This window comes from Physeter macrocephalus, chromosome 7, assembly GCF_002837175.3.
Source record: "Physeter macrocephalus isolate SW-GA chromosome 7, ASM283717v5, whole genome shotgun sequence".
Lineage (NCBI taxonomy): Eukaryota > Metazoa > Chordata > Mammalia > Artiodactyla > Physeteridae > Physeter > Physeter macrocephalus.
In genome coordinates this window covers 24264773-24279123 of record NC_041220.1, presented here as the reverse complement: position 1 = coordinate 24279123, position 14351 = coordinate 24264773, and the positions used below count along the sequence as shown (strand labels likewise).

The 14351-nt window shown below is 41.1% G+C and overlaps 1 protein-coding gene across 6 annotated transcripts in view; it reads left to right on the top strand.

Moving 5' to 3' along the window:
* RNF150 (ring finger protein 150) overlaps positions 1–14351 on the top strand; it is a 297671-nt gene that overhangs the window by 116039 nt on the left and 167281 nt on the right. The gene's annotated exons all lie outside the window — the stretch shown is intronic.

Below are 14351 nucleotides of genomic sequence, written 5' to 3'. Positions count from 1 at the left end.
TTCCCTTCTACAGCTCCTGGTTGTCAGACTACACTTTACCAAAGGTCCTCTTAGTCAGTTCTTTCTGCTGCCACACAGAAGGCAAGGTTTAATTAGTTTATAGGAAACTATAGAACTAGCGCTAAACTGGTCATTCAGAGACAAAAGAGAAACGTACAAAGAATGGAGAAATGTACATATGTCTCATTTCATTCTAGTTCTTAAAATTAGAAATTCAAATTACAGCAATAAAGTGCTATTTTTAAAAATTCTATTCACTTAAAATATTTAAGGTATAACTAAAGTAAAATGTGTCCCTCTATCATAGTACGTGATGTACTCAAGTTACAAATGGGTTGTGTTCCAACACTTAACATGGAAGGTGGGTTGGTTAACACCCTTTTTGGTGTAGCCACTTTTCTCATAGGCTTCACCTGCAATTCAGGATAAATTTTCCAGTATTTTGCACAGTGCTTAGAGCCTCATACATTTTTTTAAAATAAATTTATTTATTTTATTTTATCTTTGGCTGCGTTGGGTCTTCATTGCTGCGTGCAGGCTTTCTCTAGTTGCAGCGAGCAGGGGCTACTCTTCGTTGTGGTGCGCAGGCTTCTCATTGTGGTGGCTCTCTTTGCTGCGGAGCACAGGCTCTAGACATGCGGGCTCAGTAGTTGTGGCTGGCAGGCTTAGTTGCTCCGTGGCATGTGGGATCTTCCCAGACCAGGTCTCGAAGCCGTGTCCCCTGCATTGGCAGGCGGATTCTTAACCACTGTGCCACCAGGGAAGTCCCTTCATACCATTTTAAAGAAGCCTACTGATCCTAGGATTCTAGTTCCTGAAAAAATACTTCCTCTCTTACCAGGCGTGGTTGCAGTGTTGGTCATGCCTGGTTCCCCTCCTGTCTCTGGATGCTTCTTCCCTGACTCTTTTACAGGCTCCTTCTCTTATGCTCAGCACTAAATGTGGAATTCTCACTGTTTGATCTTGGATTTCTTCCATGTGTCCCCAACTCAAAGAATGGCTGGATCCCCCAGCTGTCCAGGTGTGTAGATCAGAAATCTCGGGGTGGGCTTCCCTGGTGGCGCAGTGGTTGCACGTCCACCTGCCAATGCAGGGGAACCGGGTTCGCGCCCCGGTCTGGAAGGATCCCACATGACATGCCGCGGAGCGGCTGGGCCCGTGAGCCATGGCCGCTGAGCCTGCGCGTCCGGAGCCTGTGCTCCGCAACGGGAGAGGCCACAGCAGAGGGAGGCCCGCATACCACAGAAAAAAAAAAAAAAAAGAAAAAAAGAAATCTCGGGGTCATTCTTGGCACCAACCCCTCCCTCTGCGCTCATGTCCCTACAAGCCCTGTAGATTATACCTCCTCACCTATCCATTTCTCTCCAATACTCTTTGAACATTCTGTGCCATTTGTTGCCACAGGGCCTTTGCTTGTGCTGTTTGTTGGAACAAAACCCCCTCACTTGAGCTTTTATTTTTTTTTAAAGAAGGAAGTCATCTGCTATAGTCACTGATTTATGGATTCATTCAGGCCTGGAGGGAAGAAGAGTAGAGAGTAGAATTTTGAAGCTCTTCTGTAAAATACGAGGTAGAGAGCAATTTCTTGTGACAACCAGGATTAATTGTTCTATTACAAAGGCAAACACTTTTGAAGTCCATGTGTCTCAAAGACAGCTTCTTAAAAAAATAATCCAGCAAGGACAATTAAGTAGTTTCAAAATACAAAAACAGGGTGATTACAAGACATAGAATTGATGACACAAGAGCCACTAATTAGAATCCTGTCTCCATATTCACCTGGGTCTGTAACCTCTTACCTTATGAGTATTCTCACGAACAACTGTCTTTTAGAAAATTTTCAGACATGATTCTACTAGCCATATCTACATAAAATAATGTAGAAAATTATAGACTAGACTTCAAAGTTCAAGGAGGGGCGGCTTCCCTGGTGGCACAGTGTTTAAGAATCCGCCTGCCAATGCAGGGGACACGGGTTGGAGACCTGGTCTGGGAAGATCCCACATGCCGCGGAGCAACAAAGCCCGTGCACCACAACTACTGAATCTGTGCTCTAGAGCCCACAAGCCACAACTACTGAAGCCCGTGTGCCTAGAGCCCATGCTCCGCAACAAGAGAAGCCACAACTAGAGAAAGCCCGTGCACAGCAACAAGACCCAACGCAGCCAAAAATAAATAAAATAAATAAATTTATTTTTTAAAAACAGCTCAAGGAGGTTATAATTTCCCACCTCCTCGTTTTTCTTCTCCCATCCCAACCTGTGCTGAGAAATTTCCTACTCGTTATTCAGAGTTCAACTGTAACGTCAGTCCTCCAGAAAGCCTGTCCTGACTCCTACCCCTATGTCAGGCTCCTTTGTAGAACATTCCCAGAGAATCTCATTCTTTTTCTTCTTGAAAGTAACCTCAGTTTGTAATTGAACATTTATGGCTAGAGATTTTTAAAAACTAATATCTGTCTCTTCCACTAAACTTTAAGCCCCACGAAAGTAGGGAACGTGTGTTTTTTTGTGTTGCCCATCGTTATAGCCTCAGAGCTTAGCATGGCACATTGTAAATGCTCATAGATGTTCACTGAATGCTGTGCAAGGAATGGCCTGAAAACAGTACAGAACCACTGTAGGTATAACAAGTTTGAGAAACTGAATTCAGAATCCTAATTGGTCTCTGGTACACAACCCCATTCTTTCCACTCCCTTTAAGAACCTCCCTACCTGCCCTGACCTTGGTGGGCCTCCCCTGTCTGCAAGCTATTCTGAGATTTAGAGTCCGGGGGGTGGGGAGGTGGGCAGGTTAGTTCATTCTTACTGCAAAGAGCTATTAAGCACCTACTATGTGTCAGGCGGTATTGCAGACATTAGGCATACAGTGGTGAATAGTACAGGTAACGTTCTTTCCCTTTTGGAATTGACAGAGCGCTCCTTGAAGAGCTTAAACGTCACAACCGGAAGAGACCTTGGAAATGATGAAAGCTGACCTCCTCATTGAGAAAATGGGGGCTGGGTAGGGAAGGAGCGCTCCCAGCGCTCCTGAAAAAAAAAAAAAAGCTATCAGCACTTCAGTTAGACTTTCCAATATTACCGTTTCACTATGGTGTATGTTTCAACCACAAGAGTATTTTGGGGTCTTTCTCTTTCAAGTGTGGGATCAGCCCATCAACAGAGTCTATTCCTCATTTGGTATGAATGATACCCGGGCCATGTGAGTTTCAGTCAATACCACGTCTCACACTTTGATAACAACAGGAATTGTCAGAGTCTTTTCTGTTTGTGAGGTGGAATGACCTCTTCGCTGCCCTTTTTTGGAGTGTCAGGGTTTCTGAAAGGTGGATTTCCAGAGTAGTGAATTCTCAGAGGAGAACATAGAGGAACCCAGGTTTCTTTGCCCTGCCTTCCCTCTGCAGTTCTTCACTCTGTACCACATCTGGCTTGGTTCTGAGCTGCCAGCCCTGTTCGAATCTTAGTTATGTCACTTGGTGCATGCATAGTCCTCCTTAAAAAGGTCCGTGGGATTAAGCTAAGCAGGGTTATTTTCAATGCAAGCCCAGGGAGGAGAAGCATTCTCTGAGCTGAGAAACACTGGGTAATTCACAGGAGAAGCATTTCCCTAAGACAGAAATAGTGGGTGTTTATGTAACCACATCATCTTGACCCAAGCTCTTAATCATTCAGTGTGGCGTAGTTGAAGATAGTGGGGAGGGAGCTGGATTAAGGGTTGACATCATAGATCCGTTCTTAGAATGAGAGGCTGTTGACAGAACTATGATAGGAGTCAGACAACCTGTCCTTAAACACAATAAAGGCTGTGTTGTGCATGTGACTTTCACAATACAAAGTTCAAGAAACACTCCGGTGAAAAGCATTACTAATACTCAGAATTGTAACTCTTCAATTACTGCTGCTTTGACTGTATAATAATCTGTAATAAAATTATTTGCTCTTTCTAAGCAGACCCGAGGTAATCCCCAAACTAAAGTAGGAACTTACACCATGAAATGATTTCAGGTGATGCGTGGATCAGTAGTGCAGATATACATATACACACACATGTATCAATCACATCAGATCCATTATTTCACAAATGTTACTCATTCGTATGAAAGCAAAAGTTCAAGTGAGTGAATTTAAATAAAAATGAGGTGAGTTTTTATTGTAAACTGCTTAAAATTCTTTCTGACAATAAGCACGTGTAAATCATTGAACAAACTTTAAATAGATTTCAGTTATTGATACTATCTTTGGAATTTTGGACCATGCCTTTAAACATCCTGATTTTTCAAGAAAGTCTTTTCTAATTAAAAAAAAAAAAGACTACTCTCATTCCTGTAACTCTCCTTCATTAAATGTATTTACTCTTTTGCTTACATTTAATACAAAAATCTATTGAGTTATTTTGGATATTGTTTTAAACCAAAATTAGGAAAATAAGTTCTGTAAAGAACAGAAAACAAATTGAAAGATTATAAAAAGGAAACTAAAAAGAAAAAAGCCATCATTAAATTTGGTTTTATCTTTAATCCTCCTAGGAGAGTATATAAACCACTCCTTCCGTCTTCTTTTACAATTAAGACTAGAAAACAAATCTCTATTGAATAATCATTGAAACTGAAAAAACAGGAGAGAAAGAAGTAGAGAAGACAAACGAAGAGGAAGTATTACAAGAATGAGCAAGAATTGGGGAAACAGGAGAAAGACAGAAGATGGTGAAAGAGAGAAGTATAAGTAGAATAATATCTTTAGAGAAGAGGCAGAGGAAGATACTCCGAGAGATAGGCTTTGGTGGAATAACACAGAGTTCAATTCATTTTGAAGGATTTCTGATTAAACTTTTAAAGATAGGTTACATTTGTACAACCATAGGCATAGTGGGACTATGATCTCTTGAACGTGTTCCATAAACCTGATCAAGTGGAAATTTTCTAGCCTGTATCTTAAGTCTGTGCATCTCAAACATTTTCCCAACATAATTATTCAATTGTAAGTAAAGTCAGACTAGTTTATTTAATTCCTTTTCTGTGTGGCAATTTTCAAAAGGCCACAGATAAATTAGTACTGAATGAGTCATTCTGGTAGTTATAATGCCATAAGACTTGAAAAACTCAACTGAGAAGCTTCCATCTTGTTATACTTATTTATATTCAGTGCCATTTGTAATTGTAGCAAGTTGAAATAAGTTTTGAATAAGGATGACTATCTCGAGGGTTTAACATTTGTGAAGCCTCCCAAACAAAATCCATGTTGAAATATAACATTTTAGGCAACATCTCACTTAGGTTGTGAGGCAGCAAATTTTTAACAAATCCCATTACCTTTGTCTTGACCTGCGTGTGTGCCAAGAGCAAAGTCAAAAATTTTAAATCAACGTTGGCAGTTGTATTTATCCTGAAGTTGATATACTTTGAACATCCTTTGATTTGTGCATGAAAATTTAATTGCATTTACTTTTAATATTCTGCAAGTTATTAGTCTAATACCTGCCTGGCAATTTGATGTTGCTCAAAATTGGATATATTTGTTGATAAACCAGTATATCTTGCGTACTTACAGTTTGTATTAACGATTCAAGGGGTAAACGTCTCTTGCATCAGAGTTCTAAAGATTTTCCAGGATTAAAAACTATAACCAGGGTTCTTCCTTATATATACTTACCCGAGGAATCAAGAATGTATTTATGAAATTTGTGCTTAAATAGCTTATCCTTCTAGTTTTTGAACTACTTAAGTGAATAAAATTTGGACTACTTAAGTGAATTTATTCACTTAACTACTTAAGTGAATAAATTCAGGACTATCTACTAGGAGAGATTTGGAGACAGAATGTCTCTAAACTGGTTTCCTTGAAGAGGTTTACTTGCCTTCCAAAACCAGTTTTCAAGTCCATTTCAACTCCAGATCTGATAAAGCTCTTTCTTCAGCTTTGCTAGGAATGAATATAATGGAAATGATTTCTTTTGAGAGTTCAGGATGAGTTCAATAATCTGAAATTGTTGCCTGCAATCCTGAGTTATATTTTCTCTTGAAATCACATGCCTGAGTGTTTGTAACAAACAACATCGCCATTCCCCTAACCTCACTGTCATTAAAGCAGTTATTCCACGTCCAGACCATAAGGATATCCATTGCTAGGTGTTGCTACATCATGTACACCCTTGATAATAAGAATTAAAACCTTAAACTGAAAAAAAAAAAAGCTATCAGCACTTCAGTTAGACTTTCCAATATTACCGTTTCACTATGGTGTATGTTTCGACCACAACAGTATTTTTGGGTCTTTCTCTTTCAAGTGTGGGATCAGCCCATCAACAGAGTCTATTCCTCATTTGGTATGAATGATACCCGGGCCATGTGAGTTTCAGTCAATACCACGTCTCACACTTTGATAACAACAGGAATTGTCAGAGTCTTTTCTGTTTGTGAGGTGGAATGACCTCTTCGCTGCCCTTTTTTGGAGTGTCAGGGTTTCTGAAAGGTGGATTTCCAGAGTAGTGAATTCTCAGAGTAGAACATGTTCTGCCTTCCCTACCTTGAGAATGCCCGCAAAACTCAGGGCCGGGTGGGGGGTAGATTCTGGGTCTGCAGCCTCAGCAGCTTCAGTCGGCTTTGAGAGGCTTTGCCATCTAGAGTAGATCTGCCCTCACTGATTGGGAACTCCTAGGTTACAGGCTGCTATTTGTCTTTCACAAATATGAAACTGCACTATTTTTGGAAGCGAACATGGCAGCGGCATGTTTTTGCTGTGTGTCACAGATCTTGGAACCCACGGGTTGCAAGGAACTTAGAGATTCTTTAGACGAATCCTGCAGAAGCTGATAGTTCAAGTTCACAGTGCAGTGGGAGAAGGAGGTGGCGTCCAGAAACTGGGACCCTGGGCTACTGCACACATTCTTTCAGTGTTACCTAGCACCGCACTATCGTGTTTCAGAGGTGCTCCTCTGCAGGCCAGGCATTTCAGCGAGCCGGCGAGCTCAGCTCGCCCTTGGCTGGAGGATGCGAGCACTGGCTTAAAGACCTGAGCGCCGTCCCCCACCCCGAGAGTCCATGATGGTCCCTGTCTTAGTCAGCTGAGGCCACCATATCAAAATACTACAGGCTAAGTGGCTTAAACAACTGAAGTTTATTTTTTTACAGTTCTGGAGGCTGGGAGTCCAAGATCAAGATGCCAGGAGGGTTGGTTTCTGGTGAGAACTCTCTCCCTAGCTGGTAGATGGCTGCCTTTTTGCAATGTCCTCACAAGGTGGAGAGAGAGAGAAAGCTCTGGCGTCTCTTCCTATAAGGACAGCAGTCCTATGGGATCAGGGCCCCACCCTTATGACCTTGGGTAACCTGAATTACCTCCTTAAAAGCTCTGTTTCCAAATACAGTCACTTTGGGAGTGAGGGCCTTAACATCTGAATTGGGCCTTTTAAATAAAGTCCGCAGGGAACTGGATTGTACTCTGTGTTGGATAAATTTATTTTGCCCCGTTATCTACCTGGATTTCAAATAGAGACTCTTTAGGGAGCATTGATTATCTGGGCTTCCTAAATTAAAGTCAGAGTACAAATTTATCTGGAGTCTCTGACAGCGCTGGGCTACTGAACCATACTTTGACAGTAATATTTGAACAGGTGATACATAGTTAGGTATGGAATTCAAAGGGTATATAGTGAAAAGTATGTCTCTTTCGCTCCTCTGCCCTAATCTGTTAATAGTGAATTCTTCACTTTTATACAGGTGGTCTGTGCATTGACAAGCAATCTGTATGTGGTTTTTCTTTTTACAACAATGGTAGCATATTGTACTCACAGTTCTAGACTTTCCTTTTTGCACTTAACAATAAGTTATAACAATTATTCAACAGCAGTGCATGTGGCTCTAATACATTTATATACTTTGCATTTTATAAAATCTGTGAAATACTTCATTGTGGATATACCACAGTTTTCTAACCAATCTCCTCCTATTGATGACCTCTTAGATTATATTTCTGGATTTTAAATTATCTCTCTCAAGTATATAAACTGGGCTGCAGTGACTGTCTTTATAAATATTCACATATGAACATACACGTACATCTGTAGGATAAGTTTCTAAAAGTGGAACTGCTGTGTCAAAAGGTATGTACAGTTTATGATTTGCTGGAGATGACCCTATTGCTCCCCATCATGGTTTGTAGAAGAGGGTTTTAAGTGGGTCTGAAATGTGACAGAGTTTCATGGAAGCAGAGAAACTACACAGATTTGCTTTGCACTCTCTGTTTGTATTGGCTCACAAATCTCATATTCTGGAATGTTCTCCCAGGTCCTTTCTGCCTCGTGATCCCCAGCTCAAACTCTTCTCTTCCATGAAGTTCTCCTTGATGACGGTTTTCTCACTTTTATTCTTGATTCGTTGCACACGATGAACCTTCTGTACATGGAATCAGGAAATCTAATTCCCTACAGACATGACTCTCTAACACTTTGCTAAATACAGTTTTTCTCTTTAAATATTTCTTGTGTGTATATTATTTCCCTAACTAGCTTCCATAATGAAAAACCAACATTTACTTTGCTTCTATAATAGTAGTATATAATTTTTATAACAGTTAATAGGATAAAAAAGAACTTTTGCATTCATATTTTATTGTTTCATCAATGTTTTGAAGTAGCCATAGCAATAATAATGATAAAACATTCTCATATTTACATAAATTGTTAATAATGTATAAGTATAATATATAATTAATATATAATAATTATTATTGTTATTATTATTTCATCATGGAGGTGAAGAATTTGAGACACAGTAAGATTAAGTGCCCAAGTCACACAGCTATGAAATGGTAAAGGCAGAACTTTAAACCAGTGTTAACTATTCCAAATCATGTTTCCTTTCCACTGGCTCACGCTTTCTTTTACATTTAGTAGTGCTGAGCACTCAGTAAAGAGCTGTAGATTGATTGAATATAAACTTGCATCCAGATGAGCCAGGTGAAAACCAGGTGGGTGACAGCCTTGAGTGGAAATATACCCTGCGCTCTACCGCAGGGAACCTAGCAAATGGATCGTTTTGCCCTTCAGGGCTGCCAGTCTTCAGGGAATACCGTTTTTCATTTTTGCAGAGCCTGGATTTCCTCGCTGGCAGGCCTTGCTTTGGTCTTGATGGCTTTTAAATGTGGTTTTTGTAGTGTGGCCAGCACCACAGTGACGTCACTCACTGTTCAATATTAGCCTCTGGCTTGGGTTCGTGAGGGCTGGTTACAGAGGCAGTGGGTTAAGTGTGTGGGCATGAGCTCCACAACCAATACCTGTATTCATGATAAGTAAACCTGCAGATGAGTCTTCTTCTTGCCTCCCGCTTGCGCCCTTGGTCTGATACGCGCACAGATGAGCTGGATTCTAGAGAAGCCTCTCCCGTCAGATCCTCCGGGCCTTTGTCTTGGTAACTCCTCTGGGGGGGTGGGGGTTGGTGGCGGGGAGAGATGTTAATCTGGCTGCAACTTTCAACACTTTGCCCTCTTTAAAATCTTCCCGGATTTGGCTGGGCTGCTTGGAAGCAGGCATGACCTTGGATTTCCACTCCAAACATGGTTAATCTGCTGGCTCTTGCTTTGATGCTTTCCACGAGCCATTCTCTTGGAGGAACTAGAGGCATGCGTGTCTCCATGTGGCTTGCGGAGGTCTAGAGGGAGCTGAGGTGGAGTGGGTAATCATTTAGAAAGCTCTTACATTCTCAGATGCTGACGGCAGCTATATTTAGACCCTAGGAGGCCAATGACCACTGTTATGCCAACAACACCCACGCAGGCAACATTTTTTCACGCCAGGCCTGTCGTGTTTTATGATGAGTGATTGTCACCGCCTTCCTTACAGTTCTCTCCCCAGGTTCTTGCTCATGGCTGCATGCCTGCCAGTGTGCTGGGATTTGGGTTTGGGGGAGGGGGGTGGTAGGAGCTATTAGGGAGAGAGAGAGGAGAGAAGGGAGACAGGGAGTAATGATCCTTCTCAACTCAGAAATAATGGCTTTAACATTTATTGAAATTAGTGCCTGGTTGAAGTCAGTCTATTCAAGCAGGATAAAGACCTCAGAGGAATCATAAACAATCTTATTTCTCCAGGCCACATAAACAGCTGGGAAGATCAAGGGCACTCACTATGATCAAGGAAGTGCTGGCTCCCACCGCAGGGCCTGGGAGGCCTACTCCAAAACCATGTTCTACTGCCGCCTTCACTATGGTAGGCAGCATGGTGCCCCGTCCCCCCAAAGAGGTCCACATCCTAGTCTCCAGAACCTGTGAATGTGTCGTCTTATATGGCACAAGGGACTATGCAGATGTAATTAAGTTAAGGATCTCGACATAGGGAAATTATCCTGGCTTATCCTGTGTAATTATAAGGATCTTATAAAAGGGAGTCATGAGGATCAGAGAAAGAGGAAGAGATGTGATAAGGAAAACAAAGGTTGGGGTGATGTGACCACAAGCCAAGGAATTCAAGCAGCCTCTAGGAGCTAGAAAAGCCAAGGAAACAGGTTCTCCCCTAGAGCCTCCAGAAGGAGCCCAGCCCTGCGGTCACCTTGACGTTAGCCCAGTGACACCCATTTCAGACTTCTGATGTCTAAAACTGTAAGTTAACGAATTAGTATTGTTTTAAGCCACAAAGTTTGTGGTAATGTGTCACAGCGGCAATAGGAAATGAATACACCCACCAAGACGGATTTTGACACCTGTAGGGAAGATGTGTCACTCCCGAGGGCGTCACCTCCCCATCCTCTCTGCCTCTCATGGATCCTGGGGAGGACAGTGGATCCCACTGTTCCTGGTCACCTGCTGCTGTGTTCCAAAGGTCATCCCTCCACTGCTGTGTGGGAGGACACAGCGCCTGGAATCCCAGCTCTTTTCCCCAACAAGAAGCAGAGCCCTCTCCATGTAGCACTGACCCCAGCTTCCAGAGTTGCCCCTGGGGAAGTGGTGGGGGAGGATCGCTAGTTAATATGCCCAGCTCACCCTTAGAAATAGGAGTTTCTGAGTGCCTCCACCCCACCAGGGAGGACCAGCGTCAGAGAGCCTTGTCATGCCCAGGAAAGCTTCCCTCACCCAGTTAAAGGTGGACCATACCATGGTCTTCCCTGGGCTGCTCCGGAACAGACCGTGAACCCCTCTCCGGCTACAGCGCAGGTGCAAGACCCAGGCCAGCTGACCATGCTGCAGCCTCCTTTTCCTCTCTCAAGCCTGCCCCAGAGATACAGCTCTCCTGCTCAGCCTTCCGTTTTATCTTCCTCTTCCCTTCCCAATCCCTTGTTAACTCTTTATCTCCTGATCCCTACCTAGCAAGTTTGTCTGACAATTCCTGTGCATGCAGATGGAAATTCTGAGGCTGAGAAAAAGGTACATTAAAATGCACCCAAGTATACTAAAATTTTAAATAAAGAGAACTCAAGTTGGAATCATTACCACACATTCTTTTTATTTTTAAGTAGAATGGATCAATTTAATTTTATTAATTTATTTATTTTTAATCAAAGTATAGTTGAGTTACAATATTATATTCATTTCAGGTGTACAATATAGTGATTCAGTGTTTTTATAGATTATACTTCATTTAAAGTTATTACAAATCAATGACTATATTTCTCTGTGCTGTACAATATCCTTATTGCTTATTTATTTTATGCACATTCGTTTGTGGCAAGGAATCTAAGAACTTGAAGAATTTTTCATATTATCAATAAAATCCCTTCCTCCTGGGAAGAAGCCAGGTTTACTATATTGTATATATTTTCAGAAGACATTTTGACTTTGATTTTTTGTTTTTTTAAATATATACAATTTTAATTTGTTAATTATACTCCAATAAAACTGGAAAAAGTAACACCACCAGCCCAAAACAAGCAATATCACCTTCTATATTTTGTTTGTGAAATTCATCTTTTGTTGAAAAAAATCTGTAGTTCATATATTTTTGTTACTGTTTGTATTTCATGATATGGATATTCCACAAATGATTTATCCGTCATTTTGTTGTTAAGCATTTCAGTTGCTTCCAGTTTTTAACCTTTATAAATTTTTCTCCAATGAACATCTTTGTCATGTCTTTTTAAATTTTTTATTGAACCATAGTTGATTTTACAGTATTATATTAGTTTCAGGTGTACAGCACAGTGATTCCATGTTTTTATAGATTATGCTCCATTTAAAGTTATTACGAAATAATGGCTATATTCCCCTGTGCTGTACAATATATCTTTATTGCTTATTTATTTTGTACATAGTAGTTTGTGTCTCTTCTCTCTCTCCACAGAAGACATTTTGCATTAGTTTAAGAATTTTAGTTCTCGAATTGACTCCGTTAAGATTTGGACTCTCTGAAGATGATTAACATGATTCCAGTCTTTCCACATTTGGTATAATTATTCTATCATTACACTGGGGGAAAAAATCAAACACGCTTTTCTTTGCTCTCTAAATTTATCCTTTAGTTAATATTGTTCCCTTATGACTTATCGTTCTTAAATTTCACTTAGAATATATTTATTTGTTTCAGATTTTGAAAGATGCTTTATCGGTCGCCAGCAACTCAAATATGTAACTATCTTTTGCCTTAGTTAGAATCTTATTTAAGGCTTAAGTCTTGACTTTCAGAGTGGTGTTTTCTAGTGAAGAAACGAAGTTTTACGGTTGTAATGTTAGAGTGGCTCTGAGGCTCCAGAAACTAATATTTGCAAATGATTTTCCAAAGGAAAGTTGTTAGTGGAGTGACGAAAGCTATCATTTTGTGTCACTTCAGAGTTGTCTACAAAAGAGAAAGCAAGTAGCAATTTATAGAATAAGCAAAGGGAAACGATTAGGTCCAGGTAATGAACACTCTGCATTGTCTGTGGAGGCATCATATGGAGAGCCTGTGATGGGTGTCTGAAGAAGCCTTTGGTTCCTTGATGTTTACAGAGCAGTCTGTGGGCATGTGTCAGCCAGTGAATATAAATGCCAAAATTGCCATGCATTAGCAGGGCTGTCTAGAAGAACCTAGCTATAATTTGGAAAATTCAAATAAAAAACAGATCCAAAAGAAAGGAAAGACAGTTCTTTTTCATTTTGTTCATTTGTTCTTGATTTTTTTTTTTCTTTTTTGGTTACTGGCCACTGTCTCTTTGTACAAGTAAGTCAGTGAATTTGCTCCCATGTCTAAGGATTTTGGCAAAGCTCTCTCTGAACAAGAAATGAAAGGCTCTTAATTTCTCTGCTTGGTAACCTATGACTGGCTGGGTCTTTCCAGAATCAGCCTGTCAGCATTCACCTATAACTTGCTTCAACTATTGCCTCCAAAGCCAGATGATATATAATTAATAAGTCCTCAAGATTTTTGTTTCATGTGGTTTAGGAAAAAAAACAACAAGAAGATAGATTGTGATTCGATGCTTCAGTTTACACAGTTAGTTGTTAATATTACAGGGTAAATGCCCAAGAGTTAGAATTATTGATATGAATATTTAAATGATTTTGCTTCTTCCAGGAAGCTTAGCTTATACAAAATGACAACATCCATCTGCAAGATCATAATTTATCTGTTACCAATCAGTTACTTTCATCTTTCTGAATGTTTTTAAAGCCTACTTAGAAGCTGCCACCGGCTTCCTTTTTGTCTTGGGTAAGCTTCCTAGGCCTCAGTTTTTTTTTCTCTTTTGCAAAATATGGAGTTTGGACTTGGCAGGTGGTCTCTGGGTGGCTCCCTGAAGTAGAGCTCTGTGGTTCCACAAGAGTTCTCCATAGCTCTGCCCACATCAGGAATCTCCTCCGTGGACTTTCTGTGGGTGAGATTAGGTAATCAGGAACCAGATGCCACCACCACCACCACGATAATAAAGCCTGTCTTGAAATTCCAACTGGATCCACATTACCTTAGCTTAAAACCCTCTTGATGTTATTTTCCAAAAGTGATGTGATACATAGTTAGTAACCCTGGAAACCTCGCTGACACCAGCACCTGTGCGCTCCAGACCTTAGGGCCCCTTTGGAAGCAGCCAGGGTCTGGGCAGCAATGGGGCTAAACCTCTATGGCTTGTGATAGCCTTTGCTGGAGGGGCAACCAAAACGCTTAAAATAAGGGCTCTCTTTTCCATTGTACGTATTCATGAGAACTACCAATCGGCGTTTTCAGTGTGTGGGATGCTGGGTTGTTTGTGATGGTGGTGGTACTGTTTTGCTGTTATTTAATATATGTCTGCAAAATACAAATCAGAGACAGTTTTACAGTTGACTTTAAAAGTGAAAAGTCAGGGGCTTCCCTGGTGGCGCAGTGGTTGCGCGTCCGCCTGCCGATGCAGGGGAACCGGGTTCGCGCCCCGGTCTGGGAGGATCCCACGTGCCGCGGAGCGGCTGGGCCCGTGAGCCATGGCC